Below are 9,500 nucleotides of genomic sequence, written 5' to 3'. Positions count from 1 at the left end.
CGATCAAGTTATCATATGTAAATATGTCTGTATATACACACACAGAAATATATATATATATACATATATATATATATATATATATGTATATATATATATATATATGTATATATATATATATATATACATACATATATATATATATACATATATATATATATATATATATGTATGTATAGTATGCGTATATACTCAATATATATACATATATATATATATATATATATACACATATCACACACACAGATATATATGTATATATACACATAAATATATATATATATATATATATGTATATATATATATAAATATATATATATATATATGTGTGTGTGTGTGTGTGTGTGTGTGTTTGTGTATAGGGAAATGAACAGTGCGTGGGAGTACGAATCTAGGTGTGATCCATTCACAAGTGTATAATACTTACAGTCAAGTGCTCTTAGCTTTTATTTTGGTCTCTTTCTCTCTAGTTTATTTTTTTTAACTTTTTTGTTATTACGCATATTTCTATGCAATCAGAGGTTTCTGATTCCCTCTCTATTAAGTGATACTTCTATTTGATGAAATTGAAGGTTGATATTTTTGTAATAATGGAATTAGCTTTTCTGATGATGCGACCATTGTAGTCTGAAACTGATAGATACATTCTTTTTCTTTATGGCGGAAGTTGCCAGCAATATCCGGTAAAACCTCAAAAGTAAGCGCAGAACATTTTATATCAATGGCAGAGTTCTAAGGGAAAAAAACCTGCCTCGTAATTTAAAGTCAGTGAATTGGTCTGTTACGATTGATGGAGAAACAGTTTCGCGAAGAAAAATATATGTTTTTGAAATGATATTTTTTTTTTTCACGAGATCTTCGTGAAGACGAAGATAATAGGGGAAGAGAGAGAGAGAGAGAGAGAGAGAGAGAGAGAGAGAGAGAGAGAGAGAGAGAGAGTTCAAAAGTAAAGTGGAAAGCGCTACTGAATAGAGATATGTAAATGGAATGTCAAAGTTGCCTGAAGATATATGGAGTGTTATAAAAGAGATTGTGGTACTAGCCGCCACTGAGGTGTGTGGGAGAACAAGTGATAAGCAACAGCAGGAAAAAAAAACGTGATGTTATAATCAAAAGGTTCAAACAGCTGTGAAAGAAAGGGGTTTAGTCAGCAGAACTTGGGAAGAAGAAAACGACTACCATACTAGTGAGGAATATAGGCGAATACAGAGGGAAACAAAGAGAATGGTAGTATCTGCAAAGGAAGAAGACAGCAGAGTTGTATGAGATGATGAGAACACCTGTTTTTCTCTTGAATGAAAATTTGGTCAACATATTCGATAGGAGTAACCCTTCTAATGTGGTAATATATCGAGTAAAGGACAAACCCAGGTTCAATAATAGTTATAGTCGTGCTTATTTGGAGATACAGGAGGCTCACCATTTTGGAAGGTTGACAGAACAGATTTTACTTAGAATAAATATACTCAGCCAAGAGCTGTTGCTCAGGGAGTTTGTTTCAATTAAAAATCAATACTATTGAACCATAAAAGAAACTCTTTCTAGTACAATCCTGGAGCATAAATGATGGGCTACCCTCAAATCTGCACTTTTTCTTCTCTCCTTAAGCTAGTTGGGTCTGTAACTCACTGTCCACAATAAACTTAACAGATTTTCCTCTCCTTATGCCTTGATGGGTCCTCAACTCATTGCCCAAAGGGACAGGCAACCCTTTTGGCTGATGTGTTTGACAGTATGTAGAGTAATGAAACTTGATTGTTTTCCCGAGCCTAACCTAACTAATTTAGCTTTTTGTTCCCATGAAATTAAAACTCTCCTACAGGACCTTGATACTTATGGAAGAGTAGAATCAAATAGTATATTTCCTTTTTTATACGAACCGCTGATTCCTTAGCTCTTATATTGCCTGCTAATTTTTTCAAGTTAGCTAAACGATTTTGCACGTTTTGGAGAATTGATAGCCTACAGTTACTCCATTGGGTAAACGGGTTTGTGGTGGCTCTACCCTGCTGATTGCTGCAAATTTTAATAGCTCTTATATTATCAAAAGTTTCTGAACGTCTTCGGGCAAATCTTCTAAATAAGCTTTCTGAAACCCCCAATTTGCAATTTGACTTTCGCACAGGCCTTGGATCATTCTTACATTTTCCAGTGATGTACAGACATTCCTTGATTGTGGTCAAGAAGTTCTTATGATTGGCCTTGATTTTGGTGGGTCCTTCGACTGTGTTAATCTTAAACATGTAGGAATAGTTGGGTCTTTTCTTAACATCCTTATTGCATTTTTAAGTAACAGATTAAAGAGAACAGTTGATGATGGGCTTCATTATATCTATAGGAATGTAATATCTGGTGTTCCTCAGGGGGGTGTTCGTGGCCCATTACTTTTCATACTATATACACATAATATGGGGTTTAGCCTAGACAGCAAGTTCATTGCATATACAGATGACGCTATTCTCTTTGCATCAATTCTATCTCCAGAAAGTAGACCTTTGATAGAGATTTAGCTAAATTTAAGTAACAGACTGTAGAGAGCAGTTGATAATGGGCTCCATTGTAACTATAGGAATGTGACGTCTAGTGTTCCTCAGGATAGTGTTCTTGTTCCATTACTTTTCACACTATATGCACATAATATGGGGTTTAGCCTAGACAACAAGTTCTTTGCATATACAGATGACGCTATTCTCTTTGCATTAATTCCATGTCTAGAAAGAAGACCTTCAATAGATATTTAGCTAAATTCAGTGCATGGTTCACATTATGTTGCATGAAGATGAAACAAACAAAACTCAAAGAATAATTGTGAGTAGGTCGAGGGCAGTGGCTCCTCAACATCCAGATCTGTACATTGACGATATATCATTAACTATATAGCCTTCAACTCATTTAAAATTTAGGATGTGATTCTTGATTATAAATTAACTTTAGGATCATATTCAGTCTGTTTCATCTTCAATTTTCTGTGATCAGTCTTTCCAGGAAAAATGTTTTAGCTCATTCATTATGCCTTGTTTAGAGCATTGTTCGCCTCTCTGGTCTTTAGCTGTCAACTCTCATCTTAATTTGTTGTAGAAAGACTTGTGGTTAATCAATTTCTTATTTTATCTTTAAATTAATCTGTGGCACTGCCACTAAGTTAGGCCTTTAAGTATATTACGTAAGATTTTTTATAGATAAGATCATCCATTAAACTCAGATCTTTCTAGACTGTACCATCCTGTACGTGTACAAGATATGCAGTTAAATCTATGAGTCATGTGTTCTCCATCATGAGGATTAATAATACACAGTATTGTAGAAGTTTTATTCCAGTTTTGACCAGGTTATGGAATGGACTTCCTAATCATTCCGTTGAATCAGTAGAATTCTAAAATCACAAACTTTTTGGAAGTGCTTTTCTGTTGAGCAGATCTACATAAGTCTCGTCTTATTGTTTGTCTATGACTGTTCTATTGTCACGTTGTTACTGACCATCAAATATTCTTTTTATTCTTATTCATTACTTATATATGTTACAGGCAAACTGTGTAACCAGGTATTTCACGAAATGCCTACAAATTTTAGGCATTTTGTGAAATGACTGATTCACTTGGGGATTTCGCGAAATGACTAAAATATCCAGGCATTACGCGAAATGAATGAAATTTAGTAGTTCTTATTACACACTTTGCCTAATAGAATTCAGGCAAACTGTGTCATTCTGGTATCTGTTTGCAAAAAACACTTTTATATGGTTTTAAGTATATATGGGTGTTGACACGGATTCTTATACACTGAAAGTTGGTTTTGAATATTTGGTATAATTAGTATTGATTTATGTATATCTGGTAAACATTTCCATATAATTTTCATATATTTAATTTCCTTACAAATTGTAGCCAGAGTTGTTTCCAGCACAGGTGTTAAATTTAAATTTAACTACCTGAGAAGTTAATTCAGTTTTGTTTTAAATGATCCCTTTCTTTGATTTCTTTTAACTATGTGAGCAGGTAATTCACTCATTTTGATTTCTTTTTACTATATGAGCAGGCAATTCAACAAGTAAGTACCCTGATCAATATAAGCAGTTTTAGATTATAGTTTGAAAAAATTTGGGATGTAGATTTAACTAAAACTAATATCATACTCTAAATATGCAAACATTACAACGGAGGCTGTCGACCTGTTCAAGTCCTACTGCATTACCAAGACAAAGGGAGTTGTGGTTTGGCCCTTACTTAGGATTTAAATTCTCGCTGCTAAGTTGATTTAATTGACATGCAGTCATCTCCACAAGACCCAGCAAAAGTGGATTATGTTGTACCAGTGCCATCTGATCAAGTCTGTCATCCTACGCCCACTCACATCAAAGAGAGTAGCTGAGGTTGCTTTTCAGCTTTTGGGTATCTTCTTATTAATTGGTGATCAATGCATCCTACAATCAGATAATAGATCTGAGTTCAATTCCAATGTGGTTCGAGAGATGAAGGATCTCTGGCTGCATCTTGTGCATGGGAAGCCCCTAGAGAGGCACAGAGTCAAGGTTCAGCTGAACAGGCCAACTCAAACATCAAAGACATGCTGACTGCTTGGCTCTCTGACAACAACACCCGAGATTGGTCCCTAGGCCTTCGTTTTGTTCAAAACCAGAAGAACTCATCATACCATTCAGGGATCAAGAGTACTCCCTGTTCTACTTTCCTTGGAGAGAATCCAAAAGATGGACTCTCTTCCACTAGTTTGCTTCAGAGACAGAAGATGATCTTGCTGCACCAGGAGGCCAGCCTCCTACTGATCCAACTGACAAGCCACTCGAGGCCTCTGAACCAGTCATCATCACCACGCAGCCATCCTAGTCCCTTGATGAGCCAGTCACCATCTTCACCTATCCACCCAAGGTCCACTTAGTTCAGCACCGCATATTGCATGAAGACAAAAAGAAATTTCCAAGAACTGCAAGAGAGCCAGAAAGGGTCAAGTGTGCCAAGCAGAACGTATGGTCAAATGAGTAAGATCGACTTAAAAGCTGGGGAAATTGGGGATAATGTCGTTGTGCCAGCTCCACATGTTGACTGGGGAAGGGAGGATCCAAAAAATCTTCTAGGAATCAATATGGAAGGAAATGAAAATAACCTATACACTATTGGGGTAAAGGCGGTGATACTAAGGATTAAATTCATAAGGGTTGAATTCAACTTATGCCCCCAACGATTGTTGAGGAAATCAACCAAGAACAGCAAGTATCTCTTCGCGAGGCACCGAAGAAAGGCCCTTCTGTCTAATTGTACATTTAATGAAAGAAGAAACACTATATGGTTTTAAAAAATATGTTATTACAGAATTGTTGCTACTAAAATACCCTAGACATATTTAATCTAACTGCAAATATATACTATTCGACCTAAAAAAAAAAAAGAATAAACATTGCTACTAAGATTCCCTAAGCATATACAACATACAAGCAAATATACAATATTGACCTAAAATTCTTATGAACCAGGCATTTCACGAAATCCCTGGGCTATAAAACCAGTCATTTCGCGTAATGCCTGGAAATTTTAGTCATTTCGTGAAATCCCTAAGTGAATCAGTCATTTCACGAAATGCCTGAAATATTTAGGCATTTCACGAAATGCCTGATTACACAGTTTGCCTGTAACTTATATAGACTATTTGCTATCTCCTTATTGCCTTTCCTTACTGTGCTACTTTCCCTGTTGGAGCCCTTGGGCTTGTAGCATTTTGCTTTTCATAGCTTGGTTAGTAATACAAATTATAATAATACTAATAATGAGAATAGTGAGATGGATAGCTGGAATATCACAACTGGAAAAGAGTGAGAAGAATGTGTGATTTATATAATGTAAATGAGAAGGCGAGGGAAGCTCATCTGAGATACTATACTTGTAATAAGCAGGAAAGAGAGTTATGAACATATCAATGATAGGGATGAGGAGTGTGGATCATATGGATGGAGGTGATGAGAAGGGATATGGATAAGGTGGCAGAAGGAAAGAAGATGCAAAGAATATAAATAAATGGAAAAAGTTGACTCCAGCGGCCGGTAAACCATAACAATTTTCTAGTATTTTTTATCTGAAATTTTAGAGCACTAAATAGTATAGATGGTGCCCCTACTGAATATAACACCAACGCATAGAGAGAGAGAGAGAGAGAGAGAGAGAGAGAGAGAGAGAGAGAGAGAGAGAGAGAGAGAGAGAGAGAGAGAGCAATGAACTGGTAGGAGATATGATCCGATACTTTCAAAATTTCAGGACTTTAAAGGAGACATCGTCGCCGCTTCACAATGCCTCACCTTTGATACTGATTCACTCCTCTCTCTCTCTCTCTCTCTCTCTCTCTCTCTCTCTCTCTCTCTCTCTCTCTCTCTCTCTCTCTCTCTCTCATTTCAATAATATTCATACTGCTCCTTCACTCTCTGTTTCTATATAACTCTATATTAAAAATATCTTTGTTTATACCACCCCTTCTCTCTCTCTCTCTCTCTCTCTCTCTCTAACTGTATATTCACAATGTCTCATTGTTTATAGTGCTTCTTCTTCTTTTTCTTCTTCTTCTTCTTCTTCTTCTTCTTCTTCTTCTTCTTCCAACGCTAAATCTTTATCTCAGCCAAGAAGACTCCACGAATATTATCTATTCCAATAGCATAGAGTATAAGAAAAGAGGATAGAAAAGAAAAGCTAGTTTCTGGAGGCCGCATAAAAATTGCACTAACCCCGATTTATTATTCAGAGATGTGGTAACGAGCAATTACGGGGCTCAAAATGTCAGTTTTCACTTGAGATTCAAGATCGTTACGCTTGAGTTGGGGAAGCCTTTTTCAAGTGTATCCAGTTGTAATTTCCACAAGATATAAACGCCAGAGTTTCAAAAAGGGAAGGAATGTTGATAAATAAAGAGCTGGAAATGGTAATTAGTCGTTCAACATCGTAGAATTTGGATTCATTAAAAGGGACGTAGCAGATCAACCATTGTCAGTAATGAAAAAGGACAAAGCAGAGATTTCTGTTTGTGTGTTTTCTTATATTCCGATAGAGGGAAAAACTCGATAGTGCCTATTTCTTGGAATTAGTTATTGTTTACATTCTTGCGACAAAAATCTCCCATTTTAACTCTGAAGGCTGCTTTATAGCTATCTATATCTGATATTTATTTACAGCCCTATCCTCTACGGAAGACACTACGGCTATCAGCAAGAAGAGGCAGTGAATCTTTCAAAGAAGAAGAATGAAAAGAAAACCCTGATAATCCTGATAACACCGTCATACTATGGCAATATGAAATAAATGGATATACCAACGAAAGTATCTAATGTTCTTTAAAAGATACTCGAATCTGTTATTTTACATGAGACTACAAGGACTGTGTATGCTCTTTATTCCCATGGCTATTATTGACCACTTCTGAAAAACGTATTCTTTTTTTTTTAAATCTGCCCAAGCTACGAAAGCAAAGAATCGTGTTTTTTTTGTGTGTACCAACCCTCACTGTCAGCGCTATTCATCTTTCTATACAATTTCATCATATTGAGGGATAAATTTAATTATCAGACACATAAGACGCGAGTTTCCCGAGAGTTCATTGTGATTTTGAGATCTTTGTCAGTGGCTTCCATCGTTGGTCAAAAGACAGGTAGCTAGGTGTGGCTGGCAGCCCCCTAGCGGCGGATGAGTGTAACTAACTTACTTAGGATAGTATTGAAATATCCGAAGTAAGAAACAGAGAGAGAGAGAGAGAGAGAGAGAGAGAGAGAGAGAGAGAGAGAGAGAGAGAGAGAGAGAGAGAGAGAGTGTTTATCCAATGATTTTATTTTCTTAATGGCTATAAAATATTATCAATTTTGCTCCTGTCTTGTGTTTCAAGGGATTTTAAAATCGCTACCATTGACATTAAGACAAAGATTATTATCAATTGCTCATAAAGGAGCTATACTAAACAGACACAGAGAGAGAGAGAGAGAGAGAGAGAGAGAGAGAGAGAGAGAGAGAGAGAGAGCAAGTAAACTATGGCTTTGATGTGAAATTTCTTCCTCCACCATTAGCAGTCCTATCACATTCCTGTAGACGAATGAGTACTTTAGGCCCATGATTTAAGGCGTGTATATACAGTATGATGGCGTATGCGCAACCAAGTAAATGCAATTATAATTAAGTCCTAGATTCCTTCCATTTATTTTCCTTGATAATTCTTTTATTAATGCATTTCCAATTAGAGAGTTTCAAGTCAGTCATATATACACAGTATATATATATATATATATATATATATATATATATATATATATATATATACCTGTATATATATGTATATATATACACATATACATATATATATATATATATATATATATATATGTATATGTATATATATATATATATATATATATATATATATATATATATATATACCTGTATATATATATATATATATATATATATATATATACATATATATATGTATACATATATATATATATATATATATATATATATATATATATATATATATGTATGTGTGTGTGTGTGTGTGTGTATAAGTTAGAGCTTTTTTCGAATATTTGGTCTTTTGTAAGGTTAAGATAAAATGTCCACATATTTTCTAGTATATGTTGGCTTTATTTTAAAGGGCTTATGGGAATAAGGAGATTAATTAATCGATGGTTTTGAGAGTTGTAAGAATGTTTATGTTATGTAATAAACCCTTTAACATTTTACTGCTGGTCTGCGTAATCTTTTTATACTTATACCTATAAAGAGTTATTTATGCTTTGTCTACGAAGTAAGAATACGTATTTTTATAAGCATATTAGTAGATGTATAAAATTTTTCTCATAGATTGCATCTTAACATAATCATTTCTCAACCAAACAAATCTTCATCTATTTGCATCTTAATATAATCAGTTTTCATCCTAACAAATCAACTATTTGCATCTTAACATAATCATTTCTCAACCAAACAAATCTTCATCTATCTGCATCTTAACATAATTAGTTATCATCCTAACAAATCAACTATTTGCATCTTAACATAATCATTTCTTAACCAAACAAATCTTCATCCATTTGCATCTTAACATAATCAGTTTTCATCCTAACAAATCAACTATTTGCATCTTAACATAATCATTTCTCAACCAAACAAATCTTCATCTATTTGCATCTTAACATAATTAGTTATCATCCTAACAAATCAACTATTTGCATCTTAACATAATCATTTCTCAACCAAACAAATCTTCATCCATTTGCATCTTAACATAATCAGTTTTCATCCTAACAAATCAAGTATTTGCATCTTAACATAATCATTTCTCAACCAAACAAATCTTCATCCATTTGCATCTTAACATAATCAGTTTTCATCCTAACAAATCAACTATTTGCATCTTAACATAATCATTTCTCAACCAAACAAATCTTCATCCATTTGCATCTTAACATAATTAGTTATCATCCTGACAAATCAACTATTTGCATCTTAAAATAATCATTT

The sequence above is a fragment of the Palaemon carinicauda genome, chromosome 9, assembly GCF_036898095.1.
Source record: "Palaemon carinicauda isolate YSFRI2023 chromosome 9, ASM3689809v2, whole genome shotgun sequence".
In the NCBI taxonomy this organism is placed as follows: domain Eukaryota; kingdom Metazoa; phylum Arthropoda; class Malacostraca; order Decapoda; family Palaemonidae; genus Palaemon; species Palaemon carinicauda.
The sequence above is the reverse complement of the archived record's forward strand: the minus strand, read 5'-3'. Positions refer to the sequence as shown.